Source organism: Poecilia reticulata, chromosome 16 (assembly GCF_904066995.2).
Source record: "Poecilia reticulata chromosome 16, P_reticulata-male-v2, whole genome shotgun sequence".
Classification (NCBI taxonomy): Eukaryota; Metazoa; Chordata; class Actinopteri; order Cyprinodontiformes; family Poeciliidae; genus Poecilia; species Poecilia reticulata.
Window position 1 is genome coordinate 24,125,978 of NC_088845.1, and position 18,754 is coordinate 24,144,731.

The 18,754-nt window shown below is 39.4% G+C and overlaps 1 long non-coding RNA gene across 1 annotated transcript; it reads right to left on the reverse strand.

Annotated features, from left to right (window-relative positions):
• Positions 1-2,979: 2,979 nt before the first annotated feature.
• Positions 2,980-10,261, reverse strand: LOC103478358 (uncharacterized). Its single transcript, XR_014083931.1, has 3 exons — positions 9,548-10,261; positions 6,448-9,369; positions 2,980-6,361 (listed from the first exon to the last, which is right to left on the reverse strand). It is a non-coding gene; the product is annotated as an uncharacterized LOC103478358 (long non-coding RNA).
• Between the last annotated feature and the right edge of the window lie 8,493 nt (positions 10,262-18,754).

The following is an 18,754-nucleotide window of genomic DNA, read 5'->3' on the forward strand; positions in this document are numbered from 1 at the left end:
TTGTTGTTGGGCTGTTCTACTGGCATCTTGATCAGCCACGACGCATGTTAATATCAGGTCTGAACAGGAGTCATAACAATAGATCAATGTTCCCTATATGACCTCAGACAACCCATTTTGTCTGAGGATTCTGGCAGAATCAGATCTTTCTCTAAATGTTCTGATATTTCAAAAGGCTCTTGATGCCATGTATATTAACAAGGTTTCCTTGGAATATAGCCAAAAAACAGGCCCAAAGCATTACAGATCCTCCACCTTACTTAAGAGTGGAGAAGAAGTGCTTTTCCACACATTCGTCCTTTGTTTCACATCAACTCCACCTGGAGCGTTTGCTGCTGAAACATTTCAAGTTTTACTAAAGCAGATGCTTTCAGTTGAAGTCCCATTGTAGATTAGCAAACCCTGGCATTTCTCCCAAACAAATGGTTGACATGTAGGTACCATCTAGTGCAGTGGTTCTTAACCTGGGTTCGATCGAACCCCAGGGGTTCGGTGAGTCGGTCTCAGGGGTTCGGCGGAGCCTCTGCCGCGGAGGTAAAGACACACTTGTGTAAAGTCGTGATGACGCGCCCCGCTTTGCCATCACTTGCTGCAGAGGAGCACTGATTGCTTAGCTAATCAGTGCTGCGGAGGAGCACTGATTGAAGGAGTTCCACTCTCAGCATGGATTTGAACTTTTGTCTTTAATTACTTCAGCAAAGCTCACAGTTTTTACCAAATTCTATAGTTTAAATCTGCTCCTTAGTCACATCTTTTCGGGGTTGGCACTGCCTCTAGTGGTGTGGGGATGGTTACACAGCTAATATAATTACATTACTAAATCAGAATACCGCAAAGTATTTTGTGTGTGGGGGGGTTGGAATAAGAAGGGTTCGGTGAATGCGCATATGCAACTGGGGGGGGTTCAGTACCTCAAAAAAGGTTAAGAACCACTGATCTAGTGGTTACTTTTTGCTTATCTTTTTTGAGGTTTGGATATTTTTAGCCCTCATCGCCTTGCTCACTGTGTGTTGTGGCAAGATGAACATGGATCCTTGTCTAGCTGAAGGACAGGCATGTCTGTGTCTCATCATATTTAGACTCCAGGCAGACAAAAAGATGGATTGCTCAGTAAAAAAATTCCCAAAAACCGTTTGCCAGGGGTGTCAACAAAATAGTCAGTTTGTGCACAGAGTACCATTACAACTTTGTCTGCAAGATAGGTACATCTCTTTTGAAGTAACTACAAAACGTCAGTAATATCTGCCTTCAACAGGGGAGCAACAAGGTGCAAAATAAGATTTTACAGTTGTATTTTCAAAACAGCTGAAAAGAAAAACAATCCAGAAAAAGCACAGCTGAGGATGAAGAAGACCCATTCTCTTACTTTTGCAAAAAAAATAAAATCAGCATGTCTGTAATAATTTCATGATTTGTGTTTGCAAAGTGACAGTGAAATATCAAATAAAGTGAGGGGTCTCTGTAAATGGCTGATACTATAACTCAACACCATGTAGCATTGCTCCCCCTCCCCTCTCCTTCGTAATTTCTAGACCCAGAGGAGTGCAGGGCCACACTGCAGTAACCCGGCGCTCGGTCAGCCAAGTGCTGTGAAAACCTTTCTGTTTGCCTCTAACAATATCAGGTTGCCAGACTATTAGAGCTTCAGCCCCAGTCGGCTTTGTTCCCCCTGCCAAAGCAAGTTACACAGCTTGCCTCAATGTCTGTGTTTTCACAGCTAGACATACATTACTGAGTGACATCAAGCCTGGGGGTTTATAGATCTGCAGGATTGTATGACAGGACCCTTTATGGCTTTTGCAGGACCATATGACAGCAGTGTGCCAGCCTTGGCGCTTGGCAGCCTTAACAATAGTAAACCACTGAGAACAAACTAATATGGGCATATGCGGGGCCCAATAGCAACAGTTGTTTCCATAGCTACGATAGTAATAAGACATAGCTTGCTGTCTGACATATTAACAAATAAGTAATTTTAAGTGTTGGTTGTAGATAAGCTCTATAAATCATCTCTGAGGGCATCTGCTGAGTTATATATATATATATATATATATATATATATATATCGCTGAGCACAACGGACGATGTGCTCAGCGAATGTCTCAGGCAATGGGGAACAGAAGACAAGGTGCTGGAAGTACCATCATGGGAGGACAAGCCCCTACATGGGATGTACCACTGACAAATAACTGAAGTGGCTGATGTCAGGAAAACCTACCAATGGCTGGAGAAAGCTGGACTCAAGGACAGCACAGAGGCTCTCATCCTGGCCGCCCAGGAACAGGCCCTAAACACCAGAGCAATAGAGGCTCAGATCTACCACACCAGACAAGACCCAAGGTGTAGGTTGTGCAAGGAGGCCCCTGAGACAGTCCAGCACATAATAGCAGGGTGCAAGATGCTGGCAGGGAAAGCGTACATGGAACGACATAACCAAGTGGCGGGCATAGTGTACAGGAACATCTGTGCAGAATATGGACTGGAAGCCCCGAGATCAAAGTGGGGAACACCCCCAAAAGTGGTGGAGAATGACGGAGCTAAGATCCTGTGGGACTTCCAGATCCAGACAGACAAGATGGTAATGGCGAACCAACCGGACATTGTGGTGGTGGATAAAGAACAGAGGAAAGCCGTTGTGGTGGATGTAGCAATACCAAGTGACTACAACATCAGGAAAAAGGAGCATGAGAAATTGGAGAAATACCAGGGCCTCAGGGAGGAACTGGAAAAGACCTGGAAGGTGAAGACCACAGTGGTGCCTGTGGTCATCGGGGCCCTCGGGGCAGTCACCCCCAAACTGGAGCAGTGGCTCAAACAGATCCCAGGAACAACATCAGACATCTCAGTCCAGAAATGTGCAGTTCTAGGCACAGCCAAGATACTGCGCAGAACCCTCAAGCTCCCAGGCCTCTGGTAGAGGACCCGAGCTCAGAGGATGAAACAGACCACCCGCGGAGGGCGAGAAGGGAATTTTATATATATATATATATATATGTGTGTGTGTGTGTAAATTCATTAATTTTGTCCAATGCAGTACAATAAAAAAATTATTGAAAACATTATGAAAATGAGGTACTAAAAGGCATAAGAATTAAAACAAATAGATAAAGCAGGTCAATATTCCGTTAGTGGAAATTCACACCTGTTTTTGTCGTAACTAAGAGCATATAAAAAGACATACCATGATCAAGAATTGTCTCATAATGGGAAAAGGTAAATGGCTATATCAAGACCTGCACAGCCACAATTGGTACAAACAGAATTCAAACCTTGTGAATGTTCCAGGGAGCACCATAGGGGCCACAATTTGTAAGTGGAAAGATCATAATTTCAACAGAAACCAGTCACGGAGTGGCGCTCTATGCAAGGTTTCTGACAGAACAGAACAGTAAAAAAAAAAAAAAAACAATCACAGGAGTTGTCCAAAAGGCAATGGCCACTCACAGAGAGAACTGGAATCAGCTGGGCAAAGTCTGATTCCAGTGAAAATAATAACTAATGCACTCCATCATAATGTGGTCCCTGTGCACACAAGAGTCCATTACTGGAGAAAAAGCATTTTGAAGCTTATTTGAAACTTAATGCCAAAAAGTCAATGATATACTGGTGAAATATAATGTAGTTGGATGAGACAAAAATACAACAACAAAAAAATACCTCTTTGGATGTCATTTCACACTTGACTTGTGAAGGAGTACCACTGTATATTGTTTAAAAAAAATGCTATGCCATTAGTGAAGCTTGGAGGTGGGTCCATCACGGTGTGCTGCTGTCTTTCAGTAAGTGGTTCTGACAGACTTTATCTATTGTACAAGGAACTTCTGAAGAGGAAACACGGACGGGCATTTCAGCAAGACAATATACCCACTAAGACAAAAAGAAATAAAAATAAGGCTGCCCAGTCAGCAACCTGACTTGATTCCAGTTGAAAAACTATAGAAAGAACTGAAGATCAGAGTACAAAGAAGAAACCCTGCATAGGTTTTAGCACTTAAAGACAATTTGTGTAAAAGAATGGGTCAAAATTTGGTGCTAAGCTTCCAAATCCTTTTAAAGTTTCCCTCACCAATAAAAGGCTTTTCTTCTAAGTACGGAATACATTTCAGTAAGCGTGTTCAGTATTTTTTTCCATGTCTTATTCTGCTTTATTACGCAAAATGTATGGAGTAATTTGCTGTGGTTTCTTTGTATGTGGGTTATATTGGGTTGTTACCCAAAGCTTGTGTTAAATTCCTGTCAATAGCCTCATTAGAAATATATGTATGATTTATGAGAAGCTCTCATAAAGGTGCATAGGTTTTTGCATTAGTATAAGCAGAGTAATATGCACCTTTCTCAGATAGAAGACCTTCATCTCAAAGTGGTCAGGAAAGGAAAAGAACTAAGGAGATGTGAACAGAAGGGATTGGTATCATCATAACACCAACAATGACATATCCCGATGATAATCAATGGGTCAATTGGTGAAGGGCAATTTGCATTAACAAAATACCTGCGCAATTTATATGCATATATATGTATTTATGCTTGTGTTGTACATTTAACTGAGAAGTCCTTTTAAGCATTTAACCCTTTTAGACTACCAGGAGAAATTACACATGCTTTAAAAAAAAAAACCGCTGTGAAATTATGGCACAGTCTATAAGAAACTATTCAGTAAAATTCTTTTTCCTCTTTTCTCCATACAACTGTACCTCAAAACCTCAAAAACAACAGCAACAAAGGAATAGTATTTATTAGAAAACAACAAATGGATGTCATAGGTAAAGTGATACAAAAGTGTTCCACAATAAAAAGTCGTTTTCCTTGTACCTGTGGTACCGCACTGAATTGTAGCTCGGCTCAAGCTCGACTGTTATTTCCACTGCCACCTCCCTGCTCCATTAAACCCAACAAGCTTAACTCAATGGCTTTCAATCTACACAGCAACAACTTCTGCCTCATACCCTTGTGGCTTTTAACTGGAGAGGGGCAATCAGAGGTGGGACAGGAGGCTGGAAGAGGGGGATTGAGTTTCCCTTGTTAACAGAAATATGTCATGCTCTGTGCTTGTTAACTTGAAAAGAAGAATCAGTAAAAACAGTTTCCTTCACGTTTCCTACTGCTGAATATGGAGGTATTACTCTGTAGGGACCATCACAAAGATTTACTATCTGTAGTAAAAAAGAGGCCATTATGTTACACTGTCCCCATCATGCAGTAGCATTTAATCAGCAGGCTTTAACATTCAACTTACAATCAGAAGTCGTGCAGCATTCTGTGCTGAGTCAGCTGTTATTGATGAAAGTAAAACTGAAAAGTGATCCGTTTTATTTAAACTCCTCTTTGTCTAAATGTCTTAAAGCACCAGCCTCAAACTAGATATGAAACATTCAGTTTGAAAACATTTCTTTATATTCTGCGAAAGCAGCAGAGTATTTTTTTTTTCATATTAGTGGCAATAAACCAATGAATACTGTTACTGAATAGTTTTAAGCACAAAACTATTCAGTAACTACTTGTTCACCGTAAGCGTACAATAAAATGTAACATTTTTGGCAAGATTGCAGCATTTAGCAACTACTGCAGATGCTACAGATACAAAAAAAAAAAAAAATCATCAGCAACAAAACTGCACAACAGACCTGAGTAGCATGGACAAGTAGGTGAGATTGGAAAAAAGAAACATTTGAGTTTGTGTTATGTAACAATTTCAAGAAAATTTTTAATAAATGTCCCTTTTAGCCACTTGTGGCTTACGTCTAACCAAAACTAGAATTATTATTCCTGTAATTATACTCCGTTTTCAAAAGTGATCCTGAACGTAAGAGCTTCACAGTGACAGATTCCAGTATGTAGTTACAATTAAATTTCAATTAGCTCAGTATGACAAAGGAATGTATTTGCTGGTAACTTTCTTTTGTGCATGTTTGAGTGTTTGAAAGTGCAAGGGCTTTTTAAATGTATATATAAATGTATATTTGTGCGCACATGTGAGACACATTTTCTTGTGTGTGTGTGTGTGTGTGTGTGTGTGTGTGTGTGTGTGTGTGTGTGTGTGTGTGTGTGTGTGTGTGTGTAACTTATCTCATATGTCTTTTCACTTCTCGCTCCCTCTCGCCGCAGCGTAATCCTCCCCGGCCTCCATCTTCCGACTCCCTGTCAGTCCAACTGGTTCTGGTGTTGGTTCTTTGGGCTGTCCAGACTGTTCCTCAGTCAATGTCCATGTTGTTTCCATATTGTCTGTCTTTTCTTTCTCTACGCTGATACTGGACAGCATGCCAGCGGAGGTCGTTAAAGCTCAGTCTCACACAGTTTCAGTCCGAATGTCCAACAGGAGACCCGACAGTAGTCCCCTTAATGCAAATGTTTCATCAGTTCTCTGGAGTGAAAAAAATTACAATCAGCAAACACTTCAGTGCCTGGAGGCGATGTAGGCCTTTTTTTAACTTAAGTTAATTTACTAACCTCACCAATTAACAGTGAGGTAATCAGTTGACTAAGTTTGTTGATCCCAGTACTGGAGCCGTGGAGAAGACCAGCAGCCCTCTTCTTTCTTAAGTCCTAATCGAGATTTGAGGCTGAATCCCAGTGTTCAGGTCGGCAACAAACGCTGCTCGTTGATATCCTCGTATGTCCAGTTGAGGGATCTGGGTCACAGCGCCAAATTGTTGTGGAAACAAATTTATTACTAAGCACTGTCAGGTGAAATCACGCAATCAGGTTTATTTGTATATTGTGTGCAATACAGAAAGCTTAGAAGACAATCTATAATGAAGCAGTTTCGAATGAAAAGCTCTAACGGGCAGAGTCAACACATAGGATAAGGATCCCAAACATGGAAGAGATCGTCTGGTTCCCATGCAGCTGCAGGAAAAACAACTTCCAACCTTGTGTGTGTAGCCCAAACAAGTTCTTTTGGTGCCAACTTTGCATTAAATTATCATATTTTACAAAATTGATTAAAAGTTGCATTAAAAGTTGGCACTTTTAATGCAACTTTTAGAGCAACTTTGCATTAAAAGTGTCATTATTTACAGAATGAAACTTTATGACAACTGTCATAAACATTCATAAAGACTTCTTTATGTTCATGACAGGTGTTATGTCATGTTTATGAGTGTCATGTCAGTCTTATGCACACCCCTTCAAATAAAGTGTTACGGAATATAATTATAATTCTGTATTCCCTTTTTTTAATAGAGCCAAAGTCTTTTTATTGTTTAATTTTATTAAATATATTATAATATCAATCACCCTTTCATCGAGACCCAGAATCTCTGATTTATGAAAAGGTTCCCATGTCTGTTCTTGAAAGGTTTCCGAAATTCAAGTTATTATTTGGAATATTTTATTCAAAACCGTCAGAATTCACCAGAATACATCTAATAACAGATGGTGTAAAAATGACAACATTGTTTTCTAAAACGCTTGATGGAAGCCCACAGGTTTTTTTTAGTTTTGGTCCCTTTAATGGAGAGTTTAACTGCCTTTAAAGTTCAAAATGTGTTCAGTATTTTAAAATCTATTTTCTTCACAAATAAGACATAAGCACAAGAGACACAATCTGATCAGATAACAGCCAATTATTGTCTAGTCATGTGACAGTGGACATTGTTACTGATTATTACAAACAGCAGCTTCACTTATTGAGAAATAAGATATCACAGATCAACTTGTACACAATAACTTTAATGCTGCAATAATTCAGCTGTAAATCAGAAAATGAATCAACTGAAAACTGAAATTTAAAGATTAACTTGAACTTTGTAATTTTATGATCCTGGGAACATTTAGTCACAGTTCACACTGAGCTTATTTTTAGTGGATTAATTGTGTCATGTATCCACTTCTTGTAGCCACAGACATCCAAGAAGCCATTTGGTGCACTGAACGCATATGTTGGATCACCTAGGAAGACTAAAACACCATACAGCCTGTTCTTGAACACAAATCCTCCACCAGAGTCACCCTGTCACAAACATAAAGCTTTTAATTGTTTTTCTGCTGTGATTTATACAGTAAAATAGACACCGTCTATTTTTTGTGCAGAAAATGGTTTAAAGACTGACGTACGTAAGCTACGTCCTTCTTGGAGCTTCTCACACTGTACCACTTCTGGTAACTGTACTGAAAGTCCTTGTCTCTTGCCAGTATCTTTTCCAACTTTTCATATTTATCAATCTTAATGTCTGCACACTGAAGATCTTGTGTATTAGCAAGAACTGTAGAGAAAAAGTAGCATAAACACGCAAGTTTAAATGTTAAAACATTTTGCTCAGAATATCGCTTGTTAAATGTGGTTATTAAACTGCAGTGTGTTACTTGTATGAAATGTATTTTCTTTACATTTTTATAAAAAGTGTCACTATGTCCACATAGTAAATATGAGACAGATAATCTATGAAAAGCTTGATCTCCACCTCCTCCCTGTTGTCTTACCTGTCTGCAGAAATACACAACTCCAGGTCAAAAACAACCAATCAGAGATAGGGGAGGGTCTTAGTGCTGCCAATCAATACACATGTACACCCTGCTCACTTTACAGGGGAGGGACTTGTAATGTGTGTCAGAACTTCCTATTTCAGCTTCAGTTTCAATTTTTGATGATCAAATTTTCAACAAGCTTGCCAAGTTCAGCTTCAGCAGAGAGTCTAAAAAGTGATCTGAATCATCTGAATCATTTTGAGGTAATAACAAAAACAATGAACATTCATCTCACATCTTATGTTAAGAAGGCCATGTGCTATTGGTCCATAACCTGCAATCTGAACCTTGGTGCCGCTGAAACACAAGAAAAACAAAACTAAAAAAATTAATCACATTAAGAAAAACAACTAACTCTGGGAGACCAGAGCTCAAATATTTTCCTGCATGGACTTTGCCTCATCTTGCAGATTCAGAACCAAAATCTGAAATTTGAGAAGATAAAACTTGCAGTAGGAGAGTATCTGGACAGTCTGGTAGTTTGATTGGCTGGGTTGTTGTTTTGCGTGGCAGCTTCAGGAGCATGATACCATGTTCACGATCGTTGCCGTCTCTGTAATTCACATGTTGAATGATTGTATAAATCTCCGTTTGAGCACTTTTAGGATGAACTCCTACATGTGCCTCAACAACCCTTAGGCAAATAAAACGCAATTATTTAAGAAACAATAAGAGTTATTGGTGATTTTTCAGTAAAACCTTTCCTCACTCACCATCCTAGGTCTGACACCCAGCAGTGAGCGGCAGTCAGAACCCACTGATCACTGATCAGAGATCCTCCACAAATCTCACTGTATATTTGAAAATAAGCACGGATTTTCACATGATACTGACGCTCATCGTCTTTACAGTTCTCACCTCCAATGACTCTCTTCTGCAGAGACACTGAGCTCACTGCAAAACCTGGAGAAGAAAGTTGCTGTTTTTAGCAAATTAAATCCACACAGTAGAAATAAGGAACCAACACGACAGCTTTATAATAAAAGAAATAAAATAAAACACAGATAAACATAATTCACAGCATTCAAAGGGAGTGGAAGTGTCTCCAGTGTGTCCAATGTGTCCATTGTGTCTGACTCACAAAGCCCCAGCAGCAGCAGCAGCAGCAGAACCTTCAGCAGAGCCATTTGCTGGTCCAGCTTCATGTGAATATCTGCAGTACTGCAGCATCTTTTAAACTCTGTTCATACTTCCTGCTGGACAGAAAGCCACCAATCACAGGACGGACACTGATCTGAAAAATCACAGGACGGACACCAATCTCTGCCAGGCTGGCAGAGCCGCCCCTAGCGTCTGATCCACGGTTCTCAAGGCTCTTTGTACATCTAGCAGTTTTTATTGCTGTTTGTTCAGTCAATCCGTTTCAGTCCAAATATTTTCATGACAAAGTAAAGAGCAGTGTGAACGTAGGATTTACAGGATTCCTCTAAATTTCAACGAATAACAGAATAAAACATGGCAGAGTTACAGGTGTGTGAAATTCATGTCTTTAAGAATTATGAAAACATTCAATAAACTCAACGTGGCAAAACCTGAGAATGATTCACTCAGGCTTCACCCCATCCCCTCTACGAAGTGTGGACTCAGTCAAAGTGCACATAAAGGTTCGAGTGCGCAGGTTACAAGCGTGGAAAAATTTTAGAATTGGGACAGTATGACCCGTGTTGTAACTTGGACATCCAAAATGGCGAGACAGGTCACTGTTTAGGCATTTGTGTTGCTAAAAAGTACAACAAAAGAAATATTTTAAATGTACAGTAAAGGTATTTTTGCTTTCCAAAGTTATCACTGGAGATACGCAATCACACATGTTCAGTAGAGTGAAACAAAGTATTTCAATACTTTATTTTTGAAAACTGTTTTATTTTTTTCTCTCTATCTTTTTTTGCAATACACAGCTTGCTCTGTGAACATTGCCATATTTCCAAGATGGCCAAAAACACACATTAAAATGTGCAAATGTTCAATTTAACAATCTGCGATTTGACTAATTAGAGATGTGATTACATATTCAGCCTTTACTTGAAAAAGAACATCTCTTTCACGTGGCTAGAAGTTAGTTTGGTGTAAAGTGGAGCTAATGTGCTAACAAACTTCAAGTTAAGGACAAACATACAGCATGTAGAAAAAACAAACAAAAAAGTCCTGATGTTACATTGTAAAAAATTTAAAAGGACAAACGGAACTAAAATGTCCTTTTTAAAAGAAACTATGAATCTTGTGACTTTATAGACCAAAAATGTTACAAGAAATGTAAAAGGAGCACTCCGTTATGGACAAAATGATTATTTTATCTTTTCTTTGTCTTTTTTTAGGCAAGATGTGATTACATATTCAGCTGTTACTCAACAAAAACCATCTCTTTTATGTGGCAAAAAGTTAGTTTGGTGTAAAGTGCAGCTAATGTTCTAACAAAGATCAAGTTAAGGACAAACATATGGCAGGTATAAAGAAAAACAAATAAAAGCCCTGACGTTTCATTGTAAAAAATAAAAAAAGACAACTTCATAGTCACAATAAACTATGAACCTTCTGATTTTATAGACCAAAAATATAATAAATTTATAAGGAACACTCTGTTATGGACAAAATGATTCTTTGTCTTTCTCTAGGTTTGTTATCTGCTCACATGCACACGGCTGCACGATTACATAACCGTAACATTTAAAACTGGCAACAATCACACATCAACAAAAACTGATTAAGGATGGCCAACACCTTAGAGAAGGAGCAATGAGGAGAAAATAAAGCAGGACTCATGCTGCAATCTTTGGGCTACTATTATGTAGCCCATGATGGAAAAACTCACAACATCTGATAAGTAGCCCAATGTACAGCATCCTAAAGTCAATGTAAGCGTATATTTCTACAATTACTGATGAACGTTTTTATAACTAACAAACTAGACATGAGTGACACTCTAAACACCACCCTCACTAACCCCACCACACACACACACACACACATGCACTGCCCTCACTAACCCCACCACACACACACACACACGCACGCATACACACACACATGCACACACACCACACACGCACCAAAGAACCAGGTCAGGTTATAGCCTAAATTTGTAACTTCAAATTACAGCTCATAATCGCCTCACATAGACAGACAGTATAGGCATAACATAAATTTTCTGACTCCTTAGAGCCTGTTGAGTATTTTAGTTGTTAACTCTTGTGTCCCTGATGTCATTGGATACCACTGGGATAAAAGAAATGTATTTGGTTTGGTCAAAAGATGTCGGAAAAAGTGTATTATTTTTGGCTTATGAGCGCTAGTGACCTCTGTGTTGGTCAAAGATACTCACAACCTGGTTTAAATGAAAGTCAAGAATGTCCTCTTTAAGATGATACCAGACATTATATTATAGACTTTTGACAAATGCTCATGCCATGAGCCTAAAGCAGACAAGCACCGGTCTCAAAAAACTGAATTCGTCAAGGAGTTGTTTACTTCATGAGCTGATAACAATGACTCAGCTATGATTTTGGAAGGCTATCATACCAAAATATTAACTACAGACATGTACCTTTTCAAAAAATATGGATATAGTTTGCCACCCTGAAATGGACGAAATTGTGATCACAAGCAGCTGCATTCTGGTTCAGCTGCAGCTGGAGGATTGATTTTTTTAGGCGGACCTGTGAAGATGCTGTTGCAGTAATCAATGCGTCTAAATATAAACACATGGACGAGTTTCTCTAAGTCTTGCTGAGACATTAATCCTTTAATCCTGGAAATGTTCTTCAGGTGATAGAAGGCTGACTTTGTAGCCATCTTTATGTGACTCTAAAGGTTCAGGTCTGTGACTCTGAAGGTTCAGGTCTGAGTCCATCGCTACTTCCAGATTTCAGGCCTCATCACTAGTTTTTAGTTGTAATAACTGAAGCTGTGCAGTAATTACGATCTAGAGTGCGTTGACTCTAGATTGTTCCTCTTTAGGTCCAAAGATAATAACTTCAGTTTTGTTTCTGTTCAGCTGGAGAAAGTTTTGGTACATCCACACTTTTGTCTGTTCTAAGCATTTATTCAGTAATTGGATGGGTTCTGAGTCACCTGGTAACATCGTAATGTAGAGCTGCATATCATCCCCGTTGTTATGGTAATTAATCTTATATTTTGTTATAACCTGAGCTAGTGGGACCATATAGATATTGAATAAGAGGTCCTAGGATTGAGCCTTGGGGTATCCCACATGTGACTACTGTCCGCTTCAATGAGAAGTTTCTTATCGAAACAAAGAAATCCCTGTTCTTTATGTAAGATTCAAACCAGTTGAGTTCTGGACCAGAAAGTCCTACCCAACTCTCCAGCCGTTTTAGTAATATGTCATGATAAACAAGTCAAAAGCGGCACTGAGATCCAACAGAACCAGCACTGTGTTTTGTCCACAGTCTGTGTTTATATGAATGCCGTTGAACACTTTGACTAGGCCAGTCTCAGTCATGTTGTGAGACTGGAAACCAGACTAGAAGGCTGGTTTGGTTATAGTTGGAAAGCTATTCAAACAGCTTTCCCAATCATTTTGCTGATGAATGGGAGGTTGGAGATTGGCCTGTAATTCTGCAGTAAGGATTTGTCAAGCTTTTTTTTTCATAATTAGTTAACTTTAAACAGGACTCGTATGGTTCTCAGATGCGTGTGTGTGTGTGTGTGTGTGTGTGGGGGGGGGTGCGTGTGTGTGTGTGTGTGTGTGTGTGTGTGTGTGGGCGTGCGTGTGTGTGTGTGTGTGGGTGTGTGCGTGCGTGCGTGTGTGTGGGCGTGTGCGTGTGTGTGTGTGTGTGTGTGCGTGCGCGTGTGTTGCACTCCTACTTGATTGTGCTATACAATTGCACTTATAACATGATGATTTTGTTATTTTGGGAAGTCTGTGAATTTTATGCTTCTTTCTGACTGTCCGAGATCTCATTGCGAAAGGCTGTAAAGCTGCAGCAATACACCAGGGAGGAAGTACTGGACTCAACTCTAATGTTCTTCTTCTTTGTAGCCAGAAAATGGCTTCCTGTTCTTTCAGTCGACACACCAATTAGCATTTCTGCAAAAACGCAGGAAGCCGGCGCTAAGATGCGCTCAGATGCATTCTAACGCAAGTCCGTGCACATGCCTAGAAATGCAAATGTAAGAACCACATCAGAAAAAAACAAACAAAAAAACCCCAGCAACTTTATTTATTTATTTATTTATTTTAAAACATACAAGACTTTTGTTCAGTTTAACGAAGAGGGGGGAAAAAGTCAGCACAGCTAGCAGCATTTTTCCATAGTATTTTCCTTTCTTTGAAGTGGTACAGCTAAATGAGTTTTCAAATCTCTGTAGGTTTCGCTGCCGTAGAGATATACAGTCACAGTTGATAGGCACCAGTTACATTCAATTATGTCTGTTCCTCTCAAACACATATACTGAGCAAGCATATATACAGACACATCACTCATTTCTTTGCAGAAGAGAATTGACTCTCATTACGAACCCATTGTGAACACTGAGGCGCCGCTTCAGAGCCTTCTATCTAAAATTATGCAGACATGCTGCTCTGCTGCGCTTCACATACATCAAGTAAAGAAAAAAAAAGATACATTGGAATTCTGTAGGGCTGGTAAAACAATGATGGAAAAGCTACGGCTTTTGTTTTTTCACTAATTTGATGACTTCAGACATTGCATAAAGCTATTATTGTCTCAGTAAGACAAGAGAGGCTTAAAGTTATTTCTTATTTTGTATGAGCAAGAAATTGCACAGCAAATGCTGAGTAAATAAAAACTCCTGGGATTATGTTGTTTATACTGCCCATGTGCAGTAATGCCATTTCAAATGTTTATGCAGAGATGCTTGACGAAAGGTGGCAGCACAGATACGAAGGAGAAGTAAAATAGGAACTACAGTAAAACTGGTTCTGGTTAGAGCATGATCATTTTCAGGTGCAACATTCAGAACAAAAGGTGAGGATATACTGTAACATGTTAAGATTTTATTGGGAAAACTTAGACTTACACCTATTTATAGTCAAAAAATGGTTGTTGTTTGTCTTGACTTTTAATCAATCGTGAAATTATTTTGAGGATTTTAATTCTGAATTTCTTGATTTTAACTTGAAATGCATCATTCCAAAATTGTGGAAAATGTATATGTTTCAAGCTTTTCCTCCCTTTCTTCTCATGTTTCCCAGAAAAACCTCACTTCAAACAGGAAACGCTGTTCTGATAAACAAGAAAAAACCTTTTTTTTCCCCCCTCTGGCTAGACTATGATTGTTTATTTTAAATGCAGGGGGGCCGTTATGACTGTGTCTCTCTTTTGAAGAGCAGGTGTCCACACTGTTCAGATCTTTTCATCTATCTGTGTCCAGAAGATAAAACAACACTTAACCCCGCACTGCCTGCTAATCTGTAAGATACATACATATGCTTTATTTGCACACATGCAGGTGTCTCAGCTGTCAAGGCTCTGGCACACCTGCGCGGCTTGGGTTTCAAACGAAGGACTAGTCACACCAGCCTCGTGTCTCCTGGGTGCAGAAAGTCAAAAGCAATTACCAGCCTAAGTAGACTGCTGTCTGCTAATAATGTTTAAGAGGAAGCGAAGTTTGTCTCACGCCACAGAGAAGCCGCTCAAGTATACAGAAATAACTTTATGGAGAATAATGCTCTTGCTGGTAGAATGCATGCCGCTACAATCTTGGGGAAATATTTCTATGTTTTCAAAAAGAAACAAAAAATGAAAAAAAAAAAATCAGAGAAAGTTTGCATAACTAGAAATCATGCTCTCAGCTCTTTTCTGAGAATTTATCTCCTGTAACAATGTTACCAACATTGTGGCACAAATGCATTTTTATAAAAATATAATAGTTTTAGGGATACACTGAAGTGAAAATTTGCACCGATATCAATATCTGACAAACCGTATTTTCCGCACTATAAGGCGCACCTAAAAACCTTCAATTTCCTCAAAAGCGACAGTGCGCCTTATAATCCGGTGCGCCTTATATATGGACCAATATTGAGCCACAACAGGTCTAGCAACTACAGTAAGCAGCCGCCGACTTCATTTTCCCCCGAGGAGAAGAAGCGCACGGTGCATGCTGGGATAGTTGTCAGAACACTGGTTTGTAATCTATTAATAAAGTTTGACTGACCTATCTACCTACCGACCTGATAATCAGATCGTCTGCAGGTCATTTAGCGCCACGTTCTCCACGAACATGCTGTGCGCGAACGGAGAAGGGTGACCATCATCCGGCCATGCCCCGGCCCAGTCGCAGAAGGCTCTCCTCGCCGACCGGAGTCGGACTGTTTTGTTGACATTCCATTTAGTGCAGCACCATCTAGTGGATACATATTGTAACTCCAGCCTCTGCTGTAGTGTCTATTCTATGTGCCTTATAATGTGGTGCGCCTTATATATGAAAAAGTTTTAAAATAGGCCATTCATTGAAGGTGAGCCTTATAGTGCGGAAAGTACGGTAAAAAATTGCTGTTATGGACAACAACCGATATTCACTATATTGCATATACTACATATTTTACAACACTTTTGATACTGAAAAACAACCACAATGCTGACTTCATCACTGTTTCTTTGCTTCAACTAAACTCCCCACAATCCTGCGCTGCATCAACTATCACGGTCACATGACCAAACAAATACAACATGACCGACACCACTCTAATGCCAAATAAAGCTAACTTTTCATCTTTTTTAACAAGGTTCAGAGTTGACATTGATGAATGTTGTTGCCAGCATACACTTATGGTACGTTTAATGGAAAAAGATCCTTTCAAGCTGGGAAGTCGCCGGTCTTGACCGATCAAAATGAAAATGTATCGACTGTGGTCACCCACTAATTTTTCGGCGCATTTGTGCTTAAACTGAAACCGGACATTACAAAGGTTAAATGAACTGAACTTGTACAGTGCTTTATCCATTCATTTTTGACCACTCAAGGCGTTTTATACTAGAGTCACATTCACCCATTTGGACTCTCATTTATACACCGATATGCAGATCAGTAGGCAATTTGGGGTTGAGTGCCTTGCCCAAGGGCACGTCAACATGTGCCAGAAGGAAGCTGGAATTGAACCTACCACCTTTCGATCGCAAGACGACTACTCTACCCACACAGCCATAATCGCCCCGGTTAAGAATAAGGAACGCTTTCAAACTACTCTGTCAGTAAATCAGAAGACAAATTATAAAACTATTTAACTGTTTTACTATAAATCTTCAGTAAAACAGTTTAAATTACATTTTCTTTAATTTTTCTTAGAATTTAGCAACGCTGTTTGTTTCCATATCTGGATGTTTTCCAACTTCTAAATTTGACTACTGAAATAGATTCAGATGAATTATAATGTATTTTAGATGTGAACATTATAGCTGAAACTCTGTGGTCAAAAAATGGCCGATTGTGCAGATGCGTTCATAGTTTGCAATAACATAACTATCAATCAAAGCAAGTGCATAGAACATTATCCACGCTGTAATAAAAACCAGCAACTATATCATCGTACAGAAACTAAGGCTAAGTGGACATTTCCCTGTACAGCAAAGTTTGGTTCACACCATCTCTAAAAGTTTGTCAACCAGTGTTCATGTGGCTTTTGACACCAGGTGGGAGTTCGACTGTAGTTCTTGGATTCTGGACAGTGCTTGATCACATCTGTTCTGCTAAGCCTCCTATGGCAGTTCTGAAGGGGACACATCTATAAATCTAACACTCACAAAGCAAGAAAATTTATGCTGGCAGAATAATGGAGGAGAGGAGGAGCAGATGCCGAGAGCGAACAATTTGACTGGTAATGATTTAAATGATCACACATAGAGGAGGATGTATCACAAATCACTCTCTTAAAAGCTAAACCCATCTCTCAAACTACAATCTGTGTCAGTTAAAAAAAAAAAAAAAAAAAAAGCCTGACAAAGTCCAGACAGTAATCTGGACAGAGAAAAGATGGCATGCCAAAACTTCTCCCTGGGCAGACATTGATGGTCTGCATCCTCATAATATACGGCACTTTCCAAACCAGTTGTGCGCCATATTTTCAGTCTGATTCGTTTTCTGACAACTTCCACAGAACTTAAATTTAAAATGTGGTAATTGATTCAGTACGGCAATAATTATCTATGATTTGAGGAATGATTCATCCCCAGTCATTGTAATGCATCTGTGCAGTTTGCATACAGTTTGATTGATGGCTAGTATCAACCCTGCTGACTCATTCTCCGTTTGATCCACGCAGGAAAAGGCGCACACATGTAAACTGCTGGATCAGTTTCCAATAGTTGGCTCCCATTTGTTGGTGTTGAACATAAAGTGAAAAACAATAAGCTTCTTTTAAAAGTCAGTGACTACAGGCACAGATTTCATCATGAACACCAGCACAATAGGGGTGTAATGGATTTGGGGCATGACATTTCACTATTTTAAGATAAACACCACAATATTTGTTTTTAAAGCAAAGTCAAGGCGCTACCTAGCTCCTTTCTTTTATTCCGAGATTTGATTATGCATCCAGAATATGATGGTTAGATATTTAGGCTCGACACAATGCATCTATGCTTATGACTTTGAAGAAAAGTAGGAGCCACAATAACTCTTGTGGATTTTCAGTTATTGCCTGGTTGTATGATGGAACATATGGTTAGATAAACACTAAAGAACTCCCCACCACTACGTTTTACATTCTCTTGAGTAAAGATATGTTGAAGTAGTGCTACTCTTTCTTCAGTATAATTTTTGTGTACTTTACACACCTCTGTTTTTTGGGGAAACATAAACCTAGCATTCTGAACCAAAAGAGACAGACCACAAAGAATCCAAGGCCGACGATCCCTCTGCCCAATAAAGAGAGGCCAGGAAGCTGACAGAGAGTGAGGCAAAATCCCAATTGGGTCTCAAGAAAGTAAGTGGCCTTCTCTATGAACTTGAGGTTCTCCTGTTTTGTTCAATGATTAGAAATTCTTTAGGCATCAGATCCTAAAGGACATCAAATGTCTTCCTCTTAAACTCCAGGTCTGGTGATCAGAAATCCAAATAATACACACCAACAACTTGGTATAAAAATTTGAGCGCCAATGCTGAACACAATTCAGTAGAGCAGTGACCAGATTGAGATCCCTCCTCTGTTTTTGAGAAAAAAAAACTACTATCTGCATGCATGTGGACTCGCGGGCATTTAACAAATCAATATTTTCATATTTTGAATTATCCATTCGTCCTGTGCTACAAACATCAGTTTCCTTGAATTGAATTAGATAATAACGGCCACTTAGTTCTGCTGCAC